We start from the raw sequence: 18,002 nt of genomic DNA on the forward strand, positions 1-18,002 counted from the left end.
CATCTATATCAATCTATATCAATCTATATCTATCTATATCAATCTATATCTATATCTATATCTATATCTATATCTATATCTATATCTATATCTATATCTATATTTATCTATATCTTTATCTATATCTCTATATCTCTGTATCTGTATCTGTATCTCTATCTATATCTATATCTATATATCTATATATCTAAATATCTATATCTATATCTATATCTATATCTATATCTCTATATATCTATATCTGTATCTATATATCTATATATATTTCTCTATTTCTCTATCTCTATCGACATCCATATAATCTATATCTATATCTATATCTATATCTATATCTATATCTATATCATCTATATCATCTATATCATCTATATCTATATTATCTATATCTGTATCATCTATATATTATCTATATACCCATATCTATCTATATATTTATATCTATCTGTATATATAGATTTATATCTCTTTTCCCCTGACTGTAGGGTGTTGTGCCAAACAACCTCTGAAGCCACGTTTAAACCAGAGCTCTTGCTGAAATCCAGACTGCTCAATCCCTACTCGATGGCTGCTCCTGCTGGACAGATTCCAAACCCACTGGAGCTGTGTTGGGGCTCAAGTTTGGATAAGGAGCAAAAGATATGTAAGGAGTTTTTCACTAGAAAAAATTGTATTTACGAGAAATCACATTGCACTGCTGGATCTGAGACCGTCCAGCTGCAGGGGATGAACAAAACTCCTCTCTTGACCCATCACCTTCAATTTCTGCAGGTGCCTCTTAAAAACAGAGATCCTGAAGCACAAAAAAGAGATAAAATTCCACTGTTGCTTTTCCCAAATGGGAAAAAATTATCAAGGTGGTGGGTGCAACACTGTGATGCTGAGAAATTCCTGATTCCGAGCCAGGCTGCAGGTGCTGGTTGCATCATCATCATCATCATCATCATTATCATTATCATCATCATCTTCATCATCATCATCATCATCGTCATCATTATCATCATCATTACCATCATCATATCTAATAATGAAACACAATGATCATACGAATAAAGAATTTTCTGAGTTGGAAGTGATGACCCACAAAGGTTATCGAGTTCAACTCCTCTTTGTAATAATAATAATAATAATAATAATAATAATAATAATAATAATAATAATAATAATAATAATAATAAGCATAAGCATAAGCATAAGCATAAGCATAAGCATAAGCATAAGCATAATCAATGTTATGATTGTATAATAATATATATTATATATATATGCATAACATATACGATATGCTATAACATATAACAATACAATTAGAGCCAGTCTCTTGCTCTGGTTGCAGCCAGTATTTCCAAGGCATTTTCACATCTTACCAGAGAGAGATCCCCTATTTTTCTTTCCTGGAACAGTGGATTTGTGCCTTTCCCCCTAATCTCCCATCTCCCAACTCCTCGGAGCTGATAATGAAAAACTTCCCTCCGTGTTGGGCCCACTGCTTTTCCAGATTATGAAAGGCTCCTCGAGGAAGCCGACAAGCATAACAAACCCATTTGCTAAGATAACATTATTCCAGGATCGTGGCTGCTTTCCTGCACGTGCCTCAGCTCAGCCCCTGTGGATAATAAACCTCCACTGCCTGCCTGAAGTGTGCCCTGCCAAGGTGATCTCCACCTCAGCACAGCCCGTGGGGGATTTGAGCTGTGTTTTGGGCTGAGTCAGAGCCAAACGAGGCATTTGGGAGTTGGTTTGGGGATGCTCTGGTTGCCTTAGGATTTTAGCTTTTATATTTTTCATGTATTTGTACTCCTGCCATTCCTCAGTGTGTGACTCCAAACTCCACACACACTGGGAGCTGCTGCTTCCCCACTTCGGGCACACACAACAATTCCTCTCCAGGCCTGGCAATCAAGGACACCTCACTGCCTCAGGCCCCCAGAGATGGGAACAAAAGGGAGTTGGGGGCAGCAAACTTGGGGGAAATTCCTTCATTCCCTGCAGCTGGAATTGGGAGATGAACCCCAATGTGCAAATGGACCAAACTTATAAAAGTGTGAAACCTGTGAGCCATGGTCCATTTTGGGTGCAGCCCCTGGGGGGCTTTGTCTAAATGCACCTGAAGGCCTTTCAATAAATAGAAGGTTTTTATTCTCTGAATTTTATCTGGTAGCCCTGAAAGGCATCACCCTGAGCTGCTGCCTCCTGCCCCCACCTTGGGAAAAGACCAGCTCCAGGGGCTGCAGCAGCGTCCCTGCATGCTGAGCGCTCCCATCTGCCGGGGATAACGCGGTGTGCAGCACTGTTTGTACAGCCTCGGCAATCTGTGCTCCCATGTTTACTCACATCGGGCTTGTTTAAAGCCTGCTTGACAGGAAAATGGATGTGTGTGGTTTTTTTGTGACTCAGGACAAGCTGACATTCTCCCCCTCCCGAGCCCGACATCGCCTTGGTGCAGGCAGAGCAAACCCACTCCACAGTCCAGGGCTTTGAGTCCGTGGGTCAGAAAACAGAGAGAGGAAAATGAACAGAGCAGCAGGATGGATGGATTTGCTTATGAAAGAGGGAAAGGAATACCATTCCCAGTCTCTGTCACTGCTGTTCACACCAGTTGGTGATGAGACCTCTCCTGTTTCAGGGCTGCATGAAGAGGAAAGCGATGCTTGGGGACGTGGCTGTTGGGTTGGATAAGGTGCTCAGCATCCCTTTGGAAAGCAAAGCCCACGAAGCCTCAGCCATGACAGTATTCCCCTGGAAAGGTGGAAGTGAAGGTGTGGAAAGAAACAGAAGGGAAAGGAACAATTTTGAAAACCCTCTAGACTTGCAAAAATTGGGATGCTTCCGCTCAGATATTAGGAGAGCTCAAAATCCCCTTATTTTCCTAAATTGTGCAAATCTCATCTTAACAAATCCTATAAATGGAGAAGGAAAGCAGGTCTGATTGCACCTGATGGCAACAGGATGGTTTCCCAACAGGAGGAATTTTTGGGCTTGTGGGAACTTAGAAGAATTGACCTTGGACTTAAATTGGAGCAGGGGGAAGGGAGGTTCCCCAGGGAGGAGGGAAACAGGAGCATCAAAGCAGGGAGAAATTCCTCCTTGTTCACTGATTTCTACAGAAATCTAAATATCACAAATAGCCTGAGGAGGCTGCACAGCAAATGGGATTTGGGCCCTTTGGGGAAGCTTTGTGTTCCTGCCGCTAAGAACCCATCATGGGAATCTGATCTTGGGAGGCTGCAAAGCTGCAGACCCAGGAGGCTTGGGCAGCTTGGGAAACTTCAGAGTTCTGAACCTTGGATGGGAGCCCAGCTCTGATCCTGCTCCATTTAAGCCGTGCCACTAAACCCCTTCCCAGCCCTTGTCCCTAAACCTTGCCTTGGTGGGTCCAGCTTTTTTTCAAGACCCCCTTGAGCCCCACACTCCAGACCCCAAACATCCAGCGAGAGCCAATTCTGTCCCAAACCCACATCCTCACCCCTTTCCTTCTTCTAAGGACTCTTGTACCCAGGCAGAGCCATCTCTGCTGTCATCAAAAGCTTTCCCACTGGCCTTTCCTGGCACTATTGTCCTGCTCCAGCCTTTTCTGGATGTCCCTTCCCTGGGGACATCTTGCACTCATCAGTGCAATCCCAGCCCTCATTGCACAATCCGGATCAGACGCCAAGACCTGGACAGAATTTCTCCCTGCATTGCTGTGAGTGATCCTTGCAGGCAATTTATTTATCTCCTTTGTGGTCCCTTGTGCAATTTGTATAAAGTCAGGGTGCTGGCCTCCAGCAGAACACACAGAAATTACGAGGCTGCTCAGATTTTCCCAAATTTCAACATTCTGACTTTAGGTGGGTGGAAAAGAAGGGTGAATTTTCCATTAATTTTAAGAAATAAATTGGAATTTATTTCACAGGTAGTCTGTGATCAAATCACACAATCTCAGATCATGAGACAGCAAAGCATCCTTGTACACAGCATCTCCTGCACGGTGTCCAGAAAAGTCCTGGTGGAATTAAGGTTAGGGATGAGAATTTTCCAAGCTCTCTGACATTTTGGGGATCGCTGCAACCCCCTGAGCTCTGGCTGCTCATCCTTTGGGTTTTCCTTTCAAAAAAGTCACAGTTTAACACCTGCTTTGCAGATCTTTGTCTCCATCTCCCAAAAAAAGGGGAGCAGGAATTGGGTCAAGCATTTGGTGGGTCCCAAACACATCCCAGGGGACCCAGACAGAAGTGCTGAACCTCTGGAGATGTGGAACCTCTGGAAGTGCAGGGACCCCCCTCACAAGGGCTCATTTATTGGTTGTGCTTTAACAAGAGGACCGTGGGTTGCCCCTACAGTGGTGCCTCCCCAGAAATCTGCTTTTCTCTCTTGAGTGCTTAATGGCTTGTGTTTATGACCGCTAAAAATATTTACTTGGGGAAGAAGGGGCAGGGAGAGGGGACACTGCTTGAAGATTTTATAGGGCATGTTTGGGAAAGAGGCTTCTATAAAAATAATGTGGTATTAAAGAACAAAAAAACAAACACAACCAAACAACCCAGGAAAAGGCCCCTGCATGACCCCAAGGATGATGCTGGAGGGTGGAGACCCCAGTCCTTTGGAAACTTTGCCCAGATTTCATGGCCAGGAGGGTTTATGTTGTGACCTGAGCTTTCCTCAGCATTTTACCTGGCCCCAGCCTCTCACATCCTGCTACCAGCTGTCCCAGGAGGTGAGAGATTTGGGGGAGATCCCCTAAAAGGGCTCAGACAAAACCCAACTGAGGCTGCTGGTGAGGAGCAGGAGGAATTTTGGCAGCCTGGATGATGTCTGGCCGGGCCTCTGCTCCTGCCTTGCATGTTAGAAATATGAAGTGCAAATTCCCTTCTCCCCCGGGGCTGGGCCAGGGTTATCGGCTGGGCCAGGGCATCCCCCACAAAGGCCACCAAGGGGGGGACAGGCAGGATCCAGGCCCAAGGCACGGCCAGTTCAGCTCTTCTGCTGTATTTTTAAAGGGCATTTTGTTTCCAGTGAGGAGCTGATGACGTCCATCACCCTGAGAAAGGAGCTCCTGTCCCCCAGCACCATAAACCCCTTTTTGTGCTGCCGAGGGCCCCGCGTTGCGGCGGTGCACAGTCTGTACATTGTGCCAGGCATTTCCAAGGGTGCATCAGGGCCTTGTGGCACTGCAGAATGTCAGCACAGCCCTCCACGCTGCCTCCAGTCAATGGGACATTGTCTCTAAGGGCTCTGGGTGGCATGGGACGGCGTGGAGTGGGGGCACGGGGGTCAAGGACATAAAATCGACACCCAAGTCTTTCACTTGTGCTTTTTAATGCTCACAATCTTGCTCCCATCCCAGCACACCTTGTGGGTGTGAGCACCAAGCACCAATATTCAATGTTAAAGACCAAAGGAGAAGCTCAGGGTACAGGAGGAGTCCTCCAGAGCAGGAATGGATCTCTCTGGGCTGGCAAATGACAGCAGGGAACTCCCAGTGCTGCTCCATTGGGGAAGGTGTAACTTTTCTCTAAAAAGTCCTTTTTCTGTTTCTTTGTTTCTGCTGCATCTCTTCTGTATTTTTCTTTTTATTCTTGGATTTCTCAGCTTTCCTTTGGACTGAATTTTTTTGGGATCCTCCCTCGTGGGGAGCCCTGCTTATCTCAGCTCTTTTGATTTGAAGAAAACTCCCCGGCTCGTTAGAATCTTGTTTCTCGTGTTTATTAACAGGTGATCACAAAACTTAATAGGTCTCTCCAGGCTGGTTACAGGAGGTTAATCTCTGCAATTTGGTACATTTCCTTCTTCTGATGGTACAACAAGGCCTTGTGGCACACTTTGTGTCTGATGCACAAAATGGCCCCGAAACACGCAGTTCTTTTATCTTTATACCTATTTTTACCCAATTAACAATAGACACGTATATTATTTTTTTTAATGACTTAATGACCCATCACCTATGTGATGCACTGTGGCATTTTCTATCTAATCACTTACTATTACTCAAAAACCCCTAGGAGAAGAACATGAAGAAGAAAGAAGAACACCCTAAATCCTCCATCTCGTCTTCTGCTCTCTAAACTACCTTAAACTCTAAACCTCAACTCATTCACCCAGTGATTTAAGAAACTTTCTAATTCACACACTTACATTTTTCCTATCTAACTTTAACATTTGTTTTCATGTATCACCATGAAAACATGCTCATGAATTTCATATTACATGAAATTCGGTGTTTCTTTGAATCTTAGAACTAAGTATTAGAAACAAGGGCACACAGTCTGTATCTCAGACTCCAACAGAAGGAAAGGCATGATGAGACACACAACACGGTGCTCAAGGGCTCTGGGAGCACTGCCAAGCCCTTTGCTCCAGACCTGGGCTCATGGATGGTCTGCAGGAAGGCAAATTACTGGGAACAGCTCTGCCTCGGAGTTCAGAGCCCAGATATGGGCTGATCCAGATTTTGTAGCTTTGCCTTTGTTTCAGTCATGAGCTAAACCCAGACTGGGCCCGAGGCCATCAGTACTTGCTCACCAGCCGTGCCTGGGGCTGGTGGTGCAGGTTTGCACACCAAGGAGAGGAGTGAGGGCCGGGTCCCTGCACAGGCTGTGGCAGTTTTAGGGGTAAAAACCTCCCTGGTTATTTAGGAGCCGTGTGCCAGCAGGTTTTTTTGGGATAATCGGTGACAGCAGCTGCATTTGTTGAATTTTTGGTGTTTGGAGCGTGGTGAAGTCAACAGAAACCTCCTGTTCCAATGGGAACAGGGCTGGGGCCGGAAGGAACCTAAACACCCACAGACCCCTTGGACATCTGGACATGGACCTGACTCCTTCCACGGTCCTGAGCCGCTGCTGAGGTCACACATTCCACAAGGAACCAGCCCCAAACATCCTTTGATGTTGCAGACAGGAGTGAGTTTGTTCAGCAAATCCTTACCTGGAATTCCAGCTGGCCTCTGGGAGCGATGGCACCAGGAGAGCGCAGCTGCAGGCTGGCACGTCCCACCAACAGGGACAATGGCACCAAGAAGTATGACCTGATGTTCTGTGTGGCCTCCAAAAGGAGAAATCCTGCCTTGCTGAGGTTGACAAGACCCCCCTGGTCCCTCACAGCTGAGCTCAGGAGGTGTCTGATTAAGGGATGGGCTCCTCAGTGGTTAATCCTGAGAAGAAGACAGCATCAGTGTCTCTGTTCCCAAATTCATCCACGTGGTGCTGTTTTCCCCACTTGCACTCCTCATGTCTATTCAGACCACATCTGACTTCTATCCCCAGCACGTCTGGATGACTGGAAAGAGAAAACAAGAGTTGGGGGGATGGAGGTGAGGTTTGTGGTGCTGGTGTTTATCTCCCCAGTCCCAGGGGTTACCTGCAGCATGTAAGAAACTGAACGAATGAAAGACTCCCAGGAAAAATCTGCTTTTCTGCCTATCTCACATTGATGTTCTGTGGACAAAATCACCCTCTGTGCCCAACACAGATGATTTTTTTTTTTGTGTGCCTTGGCCCCACCAAGCAGCCCTGAAGCCTGTCCATAAACAATGAGTCAGCTGATCCAAACCACACGGCAGGAAAATGCTGGAGGTCATCCCAGTGCTTGGTCCTGATCCTGAAAAGCAGAACTGCATCTTGAGCAAAACCAACACCCCTCCCCTTGGCAGAGCAGCAGAGCCATGGCCCCAGTGCCACTCAGTGTCACTCAGGGTCACCCAGGGTCACTCAGGGTCACCCAGGGTCACTCAAGGTCACCCAGTGTCACCCAGTCTCACCCAGGGTCACCCAGGGTCACCCAGTGTCACCCAGGGTCACTCTGAGCCACCCATTGGCACCCAGTGTCACCCAGGGTCACCCAAGGTCAGCCAGTATCACCCAGTATCACCCAGTATCACCCAGTGTCACCCAGTGTTCCCCAGTGTCCCCCAGTGTCACCCAGGGTCACTCAGGGTCACTCAGGGTCACCCAGAATCACCCAGTGTCCTCCAAGGTCACCCAGTATCACCCAGTGTCACCCAGTGTCACCAAGGAGCAGTGCTGGCTCTGGTGGCACCCCCCTGGGGCACAGCTCTCAGGAAGGTCTTGGCTTCCCCATCTCCTGGACTGCTTTGCTTTGCAGCTGCTTCCCAGTTCCCAGTCTCTGAACCAAACTCTGCTCCCTCGCTGCCCCATCTCTCTTCCTTTGGGGGTTATTTCCATCCCCAGTTCCCTGCAATTCCCCCTCTTTCATTTGCCCCTTTCCCACCTTCCTCTCCTTGGAAAGCCTGGCTGGAACTCTCTGGCATGAAGTTAAACCCGACCTCCCAGCTGCCAGCTCTGGCCTATTGCTCCAGTTTCATATTTGACTCTAATTCCACAATTTATACAGCAGGGAGCTCTGGGCCAAACTGACTGTCTCGGGAACCTGCCAGAAACCTCAGCTTTTCCTAAGCCTTATAAACATTTCCTGCCTCCATCCCTGCACCTGCTGTCCCTGCTGTGCCTCCAGCCAGGATGCTGGGCCATCCAGGGGATGTCCAGGGGGTGCCCCAGGCTGCCTGATCTCACTGCACTGAGACTGGCTGCTCCTTGTGCTGATGGGAAATGAGCTAATGGCACCGTTCCCCTGGGATAACACTGTTTTTCCTGGCAGGTTGGGCAGCAGCTGTGTCCAAAAAGTGCATTTCTGCTCAAAGCTGCAGCTTTTTTGTCCTGTGGCGCTCCTCAGGCTGGAGCATCCTTCGGAGGGATGGGTGCCCACCTGGCAGATCAGGAGCCCAGGGGGAGTTCGGGGTATTTAGGAGGAGGATTTGTTAGTGGTTTTCTCTTCCTGCAGTATCTGAGGGTTGTAAAATGCTCATCCGAGGCTGGAACAGAGAAGAACAAAACAGGCACCTCCTGTGTGATCTTGGGCATTCCAAGAGGAGGTCACAGGAGCAGGGACAGGGACAGGGACAGGGACAGGGACAGGGACAGGGACAGGGACAGGGACAGGGACAGGGACAGGCAGGCAGGTGTCCCAGGCAACAGGATAACCAGGAAACCCAGAATCCCAGAATGGTTTGGGTTGGGAGGGGTCTTACAACTCACCTCATTCCAACCCCCACACCTTCCACTAGACCAGGCTGCTCCAAGCACATCCTTGGGAAGGAAAGCACCAGCTTGTACGCCATGGGAAGAGGAGAAAGGAAAACCTCCCCCTCCCTCCTCCAAGGCCACTTGCTCCTCTGAACCATTGTGCTCCATCCTTTTCCATTTGCACGTGAGAAAAGCCAAAGCATCCTCTGCAGCAGAGGGAAGTGGAACATCCAGGGCAGATAAAGCCAATGACACAACTGGGAGTTTTATCTTCCCAGGCCACTGAGAGAATCTTTTGCAACCGAACTGCAATGTCCTTTTTTCATGTTATTTTTCCTCCTCTAAATGTTTTCTGACCAAACAAAACCTTGGGGATGCAAACAAGAAGCGGGGTCAATAAAAAGGAGCTTTTCTGGTTAATACCACAATGTGTTTGAAATAAAGTCAGCACAAAGCAATAAACTGTGCCTCAACTTGCCGTGGTTCTTTTGGTGCAACAAATGCTTTTTAATCCTCCTTTTGCTGGGAATGGACCAGCTCATTCCAGCCAGGATGCTGCAAATTATTGAGCACCATCTGCTGGCACCTGATTTATTAACTCTGTTTATTTGTGTGCGACACGCAATGTCCTTTTCCTAATGAAGCCAGTTCTGCTTTGCTGAACAGCCAAACAGCCCTTCTCCATCTGCTCATGCTCCTCATCCATGCTCTGAGGAGGAATTCTGTGGATGTTACACAAGGACAATATCTAAAATAAATGTTAAAGTTGGGATTAAAAAAAGGGATGGGCAGCACGTGGTGGGTAAAGTGTTGCTCTGCAGAAGACTGAGGCAAAATCTGCCACTGAGGGCAGGAGTTCATGCATAAACCTGATGAAAAGGTGAATTCAGAATTTAAATTCATTACATTGGTGCTGTCCTCAGTGAGCATGAGACTGAAAGGAGGAGGTTTTGCAGGTCTATTGGCAGTGTTCAGGACCCCAGTGCAAAGGACATGAAGTTTGTCCTCCTGTATAAAACACCTGAATATTTGAGCTTGCTCTGAGCCCTAAACCAATGATTTCAGACTCAGGCTTGCTTCTTGTTAATTCCTCCTGGCAGCTGGCTCCATCAGCCCCTGGAACAGGCAGGTAGCTCCAGCCTCTGGCAAGTGCTGATTTACAGCTTCAGTGAGGAAATCAGCAGGAAAATCATCACAGTGGGGGCTGATGTTTTTCCAAGTGGAGCCCTCTCACAGGGAAGGTGAAAGGTCCTGGGACCCAGCACAACAGCCCTCGGGCTTATTCTGGGACACAAACTCCAGGCTTTTCTCAGCAGTGTCCTGAGTCCATCCCCACTGCAAAGGAACCAAATCCCTGTGCTGTGGAAGGATGGAGATGCTGGGAAAGGGATACAGCTGCTGGGAAGGCACTTTGTGCTGGCATTGCACCACTCTGCTGTGGGATTTAACCACAGGATCTGTGGTAGTGGTGGGCTCAAGGGCTCCATCAAAGCCAGGAGCTCCTTCTCCTGCATAAATCCATGTGAGATCCAGCTTGCTCCCTGTTATTGTAGAGAAAACAGAGGGCAGCGATGCCCTGAGGTGAATTATTGGTGTGATGTTACTGGGGGTGATGCTGGGGCAGTGTAGATGAGCCAGGGTTTGTGATTCCCAGCGTGGATGTCTCTCCTGTGCACTGTTCTGCTGGCAGTACGGGAATGTGAAATTTTCATGCTCCAAAGCCCCTCTTCCAGCCTGGGCTGTGTGATCCGAGCCAGAGTGCAGCCCTAATCCATCATCCAAAAAAGGGATGTTTGTATATTTATGTAAAATGACAGATTGGAGAGACCCAGTGCTGGAAACCAGATGCTTTCCCAAGAAATTGAAAGGGCTCAGGATTTAGAAACGCAGGAAGGCAGAGAGAGCCTGTGACAGAAACATCCCTGCAGCTCCTGTCTCACAAACACCAGTCCTTGGCTTTGCACAGGCTGGGAATGGCAGCACATCCACCAGCAGCATCTCCTGCAGAGGAGATGAGACATCACCAGGGTCACACACAGGGTCCATGCTGGAGAGGAGAGCAATCTAATCCCTTGGGATTAGAGGAGGTTCTTTTGCAGCTCCCAACTATTTCACCACCAATGGATAAGCCCTTAATGGGGTCAGTAAGCCAGAGAGTTCGCAGGAATTGCAGAAGTGAACATCCACCATCATTGAGAGCTCAGTCTCTTTCCAAACAAATATCCATCAGGAGGAGGAGATGTCTGATGGGTTTGTTTCTATAAACAGCCTCTTCACCCCACAGCCCCACTGGATCCTCCCCAGTTGGAAATAAAAGTAAAGGACAGCAGGGTTGAAACCCATCCTGCAGCCATACCAAGGTATGAGAGCATGTGGTGATTTCATTCCTGGCTTGGATTTCTTCTTTTCCTCTCTCTCTCTTTTTTTTTTTTTTTTAATTGTTTGGATTTGGTCATAAGCAGGAAAAGCTGCTCTTATACAGCTGAAAATCTGCTGTGAGATCTGATGTCAGGCAGGTGGAACAGAAACCTCCAGCAGGAGCCCCAAATGCTGGGCAGTTCCTGCTGACCTCCAGCATCACCTGGCACAAGCCAAAGTCCTTCCCACCTATGCCAGGTGCATTAAAATCCATCAGTGTGTTTCTGTAGGCCATGAAGCTGCTCCTGGGAGGAGATTTGTCTCCCTGGGAGCAGAGGTGTCTCCCCACCACAGTTCCACCTGCATGGGATCTGTTTGGAAAGAGCATTTCCCCCATGGATTCAGCAAAGGATGCTGCTCTGGCTCTGCAGGTAACACATTCCTGAGAGCAGAGAAGGGTGTGAACAGTTCAATAAAGCTGTTAAATATGTGCAGGGGGGCTGGCACACAGGCTGAGTCTGTAAAAACACAGATCAGTCCCAGGTGCTACCCAGGAACAGGGAAAACTGCTTTTTCAGGGTGTTTTGGAAATTTCTCAGCCAACAAGTTGGGATCATCTGCCAGCTCCTGCATCCTGCTGGGCTGGGGGCAGGAGGAAACCAGCAGGATTTGTTGCTGGAGGCCCTAAGAAGAGGTTTCTGCTCTGCTGTGCCCACAGGTGCTCCCTGACGTGTTCCCTGCACTGCCCAGGCTCTGGCTGCTCCCAAAAGCCCACACACAGAATCCTGTTTCATTTTACTTTTCCTTTTTCATTTTACATTGATCAGCCCTGTGTGTGATGGGGTTCACCACTGGTATGAGTGGCAATGCCAGGAGTAAATGAAACCTCTCCCTGGGGAGAAGGGTCAGCTGCTTTTGGCTGCAAAATTTGCAAAATTTTCATTATTTCATTTTTTTTTTCCTCTCCCAAAATGTCTCCTTGGAAAACACCTCTGTGATTTTATTCAAAGGGAAAACAAACCCATGCTTTTGGCTGTGCAAGTTAAAAATAAACAAATAAAAAAAAAATCATTTATATCTTTGAAATCTGGATCATTTTAGCCAAACATGGGGAAGAGAATTTGAACTGGGTCCATGGCCACTGGAAGGGCTTTAGAGAGTTTGGAAGAGTCTGCTGACAAGGGACCATTAACCTGTTGACACCTTTCAGATGCAATGAGCTGAGCTTCCTTCTACAACACCAAAACACACTGGGGAGGATGGCAGGCAAATTTGTTCTGGGATCTGGGGTGCTTCTCCCTTATCTTTATCAAAAAATAAAGGTTGGAAGAAAGCAATGGCAGGAAGAAAGAGCAAAAAAGATAAAAGGTTCAAGAAACCCAGATTTAATATCCTTCTTTGAGTGGGAGCTGCTTTAAAAATATCCACAAGGAGTGAATAATGCTTCCAAATATTCCCAGAGAGTGAATAATATGTAATAATATTCCCAGAGTATTTATTTGACTAATTTCCCCCAGTGTTTTTGAGCTGAGATCTAACAGCCCTGGATCCTAAAGGGGAGATGTGACTTCCTTGGAAGTGTGGATTGAGCCCCAAACACCAAATGAATCCAGGTTCAAACATCACCAAGGGCTCAGGATAGACATCCAGCAAGATGTTGGGCCACATCTCCCTGCTGATCCACAAATAAATCACCTGCCAATAAATGGAACAAGAAGTGGCTTGGCCAGGTGTTCCACTGGGGCCCCAAGGGAGCTGTGGTGAGGAAAGGGGAAAATGGGGAGAAAAAGGAAAAAAAAGAAAAAAGCTAATAAAAAATAAAATATTAACATCCCCAGCTCGTTTGCTGCCCGTGTCACAGAGCCCAGCTGGGAGGACGTGCCTAAAGCAGGATATGGGAAAAGACTTTTTTTAAATGCAGATGGATTAAACTTTTATTCCCTTTTAAATTACATTTTAATGCACTGGCTACTCTGGAGGTGTTGGTGGGACTGGCTGGGCCTGAGCAGGTTTGGGGTGAGTGTCCCCAGGGAACCTTGCTAAACCCAATCCTTTGTGACCTGAGTCAATCTCTGCCCCTCCAGCCCAGTCTCCCCCATCCTGGTGTTGTTTCCAAACCCATCCTCGTGCTCTGCATCACCTTTAACTGCTCTGGGCCAGCTCCACCCCAATTTCAGAGCTCAGAGCTCACAGGAGCAGCTCCTGGCCTTGCTCCCATGCTCAGCTCCTGAGAAGCACACCTTGAAAGGGCTCGCTCCCCTCCCTTGGAGCATTTGGAGTCCTCAGCAGAGTTTCTCACTGTTAATTATCCATTAATTAAGAGATTTGGTTACTTTGGCATCATAAATCAGGGTTAAATCCTGGCATTCCTGGTTTCTCCCCTCTTAGGATGCCACTTCCACCCTGCTGGGGCAGCACCCCAGACCCAAGCAGTGACACCCAGAGCCAGGTGCCACCCTGGGCATAGAAACAAACCCAGAAATGTGCCCGAGGCAGGCAGGCAGACAGACAGACAGACAGACAGATCTGCTGAGCTCTGTGGGTGGAAAGGGGTCTCAACACATCCACAGCCTGACACTTTAGGGGTTTTTGGTGTTTTGAGAGGGCAGGGGTGACAGAGGGGTTGTTTGGGTGCCTCTGATGGTGGGAGAGCTGGCAGAGGGACGTGGAGGGTGGATCAGGGTCCTCACCCTGTGTGAGAGGGATGGTCTGAGCGCTGCACAACCCACCAGAAAGTGCAGATTTACAGAAAAAGAACAGAACTAAAAGAAACTGCTCAGTTTGTTTTGTTTCTCCATCTGGAAAGAGAAAGAGAAGGGAACATTCCCATGGACCAAACACCATATTTAATTTTTTTTTGGTTGCTTTTCTCATGTGACTGAGCTGAGCTGTACCAAGTCACTTCAGCCCGCCTGAACACAGGATTTTCTCACTTTTTGGTAAGCTGCAGTTACCATGGAGAGGGCTGAGGCAAGCCAAATGCAAAACATTGGAAACTACACCCAAACTCACTGCAGCCATATCAAACAGTTAATTAGAAAGGCCGTCCATGTGTTTCCCATTCCCTGGAATGGTTTGAATCAATGGCCCTGTGATTTATCACCTGTTTTCTGTGTGAAGGGCTCAGCTCTGCTCTAGTGCATGTGTTGGGAAGGGGATTTGTGCTGTGCAGTGAAAGAAGGAAGGGAGATATTAAGGACTTTAAAAACAACCCCAACACAATCATCAAATAACTGCTTCTGCCCCTTCACCCAGGATAAATCTCCCCCTGGAACGATACACTTTGGATCTTGAGAGATTTCTAACCTTTGGCAAGAGGGAAAAAGGAGACAGAGCTTGTCTTGCTTTGATATTGGAGCTGAGAGATCAGAGAGTGCTGGGCCACTCCTGGGGCTGCTCAGATGGAGCTTCAGAGCGTGCTTCCCTCCCCGGGGCTGCTTCCTTTCCCCTGGCTGGGGAAGCAGGAAAGGCGTGGCTGGAGGGAGGAGAGAGGGAGAGGAGGAAGAAATGCAAACTTCCCACAAGTTCTCTCGATGTGTGAAGTTATCTCCCCTCTAAGCAGGAAGACCTTGATGGTGGCAGAGGTGCTCCAGTGACATGGCTTGTGGCTGGAGAGTCACTTGGGGAAGGTCATGGTAGGAAACAGAATCCATTCATCCATCCATCATCCATCATCCATCCATCATCCATCATCCATCCATCCATCCATCCATCCATCCATCCATCCATCATCCATCATCCATCCATCCATCCATCCATCATCCATCCATCATCCATCCATCCATCATCCATCATCCATCCATCATCCATCCATCCATCCATCATCCATCATCCATCCATCATCCAACCATCATCCATCCATCCATCCATCCATCCATCATCCATCCATCCATCCATCCATCCATCATCCATCCATCCATCATCCATCCATCCATCATCCATCCATCATCCATCCATCCATCCATCCATCCATCATCCATCCATCATCCATCCATCCATCATCCTCCATCATCCATCCATCCATGCATCCATCCATCCATCCATCCATCCATCCATCCATCATCCATCCATCCATCATCCATCCATCATCCATCCATCCATCCATCCATCCATCCATCCATCCATCATCCATCCATCCATCATCCATCCATCATCCATCCATCCATCATCCATCCATCCATCCATCCATCATCCATCATCCATCCATCATCCATCCATCATCCATCATCCATCCATCCATCATCCATCCATCCATCCATCCATCATCCATCCATCCATCCATCCATCATCCATCCATCCATCATCCATCCATCCATCCATCCATCATCCATCCATCCATCCATCATCCATCCATCATCCATCCATCCATCATCCTCCATCATCCATCCATCCATGCATCCATCCATCCATCCATCCATCCATCCATCCATCCATCCATCCATCCATCCATCATCCATCCATCCATCATCCATCCATCATCCATCCATCCATCCATCCATCCATCCATCCATCCATCATCCATCCATCCATCATCCATCCATCATCCATCCATCCATCATCCATCCATCCATCCATCCATCATCCATCATCCATCCATCATCCATCCATCATCCATCATCCATCCATCCATCATCCATCCATCCATCCATCCATCATCCATCCATCCATCATCCATCCATCCATCCATCCATCCATCCATCATCTATCCATCCATCATCCATCCATCATCCATCATCCATCCATCCATCCATCCATCCATCCATCCATCCATCCATCATCCATCCATCCATCATCCATCCATCATCCATCATCCATCCATCCATCCATCATCCATCCATCCATCATCCATCCATCCATCATCCATCCATCATCCATCCATCCATCCATCCATCCATCATCCATCCATCCATCCATCATCTATCCATCCATCATCCATCCATCCATCATCCATCATCCATCCATCCTCCATCATCCATCCATCCATTCATCCATCCATCCATCATCCATCCATCCATCATCCATCCATCCATCCATCCATCATCCATCATCCATCCATCATCCATCATCCATCCATCATCCATCCATCCATCCATCATCCATCCATCCATCCATCCATCCATCCATCCATCCATCCATCATCCATCCATCCATCATCCATCATCCATCCATCATCCATCCATCATCCATCATCCATCCATCATCCATTCCATGTGTCCAGAGATGTGGATCTTCTCCAGTCTGCCCATGTGACTCCTCCTTCCCCTGGTGCCATCTGAGGCATTGGGGTTGTCCCTCTGCTGCCCAGATGTCCCATTGCCACCATGGACAGTGGGTGACCATCCAAGGGGGTCACAGGCTGATGGAAAACACCTGGGAAGTTTCACCCCTGAGCCTGGTATGTCCTCCCAACCTGTGCTGGAGCCACAGCCCTGCTGTATCCCTGCTCCCCCTTCACAGGACACAGGGGAATACAAACCTTGGTCTTCAAAGCAGGGCTGGTTCCTCCTTCCCCCCTCTGTGCTTCAGCCCTTCCCAAAGCAAGCTGAGCTGGTTTTATCTCTGCAGTCTCCTGAGCTGCCAAGCACAGCCCCTGCTGTGGCTGCCCCAGCCGGGATGGCCCGGGGTGAATGGGGTGAGCCATTCCCTGCAGCCCTGCTCCAGTGAATCCCCTGGCTGGGCTGGGTGGGGCTGACTGGAGATCCTGCACATTTAACCCATCCCCTGAAATCTGAAGGGTGGCTGCACCTCTCCATGGACCACATTCCACTTTCCCTGCTGAGACCGGGGAAGAGAGAGAACAAAACTGCTTTCCTATGGTTAAGAGATGATTGGAAAACCTTACAGCTCCCCCAAGCCAAGTGTGAGATATACCAGCCCCTCTGGGACACAAAAAGGGGTTTTTTTTTGGGTTTTGGTGGGCTTGGGAGTCAAACCTAAGAGAGCTGGAAATGGAGATTTGTGTAGGATCCCAGAGCCGAGAAAATCTCTATTCAAGGGGAAGCTGAAGCATGGAAGTACAGTCAAATCCCTGTCTGGCAAACTGGGGTGTTTGGCCCATCTCTTCAGATCCTGCAGAGATCTGGAGAAGGTTTCCTCCTAAAAGGGTCAGATTTGTGCCTCAGTTTCCCCTCTTGCTGCAAAGGAAAGAGAATGTCAGGGAACACAGGGTTCCTGGGAAGGAGGGAAGCGGTGACATCCCGGGAAACAGCTGGCACAGCTGGAGAGGCTGTTTTGTTCTCACTGGCACACGGCTGTTTGGATTGCAATCTGCAAGGAAGGAAACTGGCCTCAAGCAGCAGGAGAAAAGAGACATCTCCCAGGAATTTCCAAAAGTTTTCCCACCCTGGGAAAAAATGGAAACAGTGAATGTGAATCCTGAGATTGCTGCACTTCCCAAACCCGTGAGAGCCACCGTGACAGCCCTGGCCCAGGGCTGAGGTCCTGCTGCATTTCATTAAGGTGGATGTGCTTCTCAACACCCTCTCCCAGATTTGTTGGAGCTGCTCCTCGGGAAGCTCCAGCACTGGATTTCATTTCAGCCTTGCAGCACTGACCCTGTGAAACCACAAAGAAACCACCAACACCTCATTCTGGGGCTGTGGGTTGCTCGTCCCAGCCTTGGGCTGTCAG

Source organism: Cyanistes caeruleus, chromosome 23 (genome assembly GCF_971803275.1).
Source record: "Cyanistes caeruleus chromosome 23, bCyaCae1.hap1.1, whole genome shotgun sequence".
Classification (NCBI taxonomy): domain Eukaryota; kingdom Metazoa; phylum Chordata; class Aves; order Passeriformes; family Paridae; genus Cyanistes; species Cyanistes caeruleus.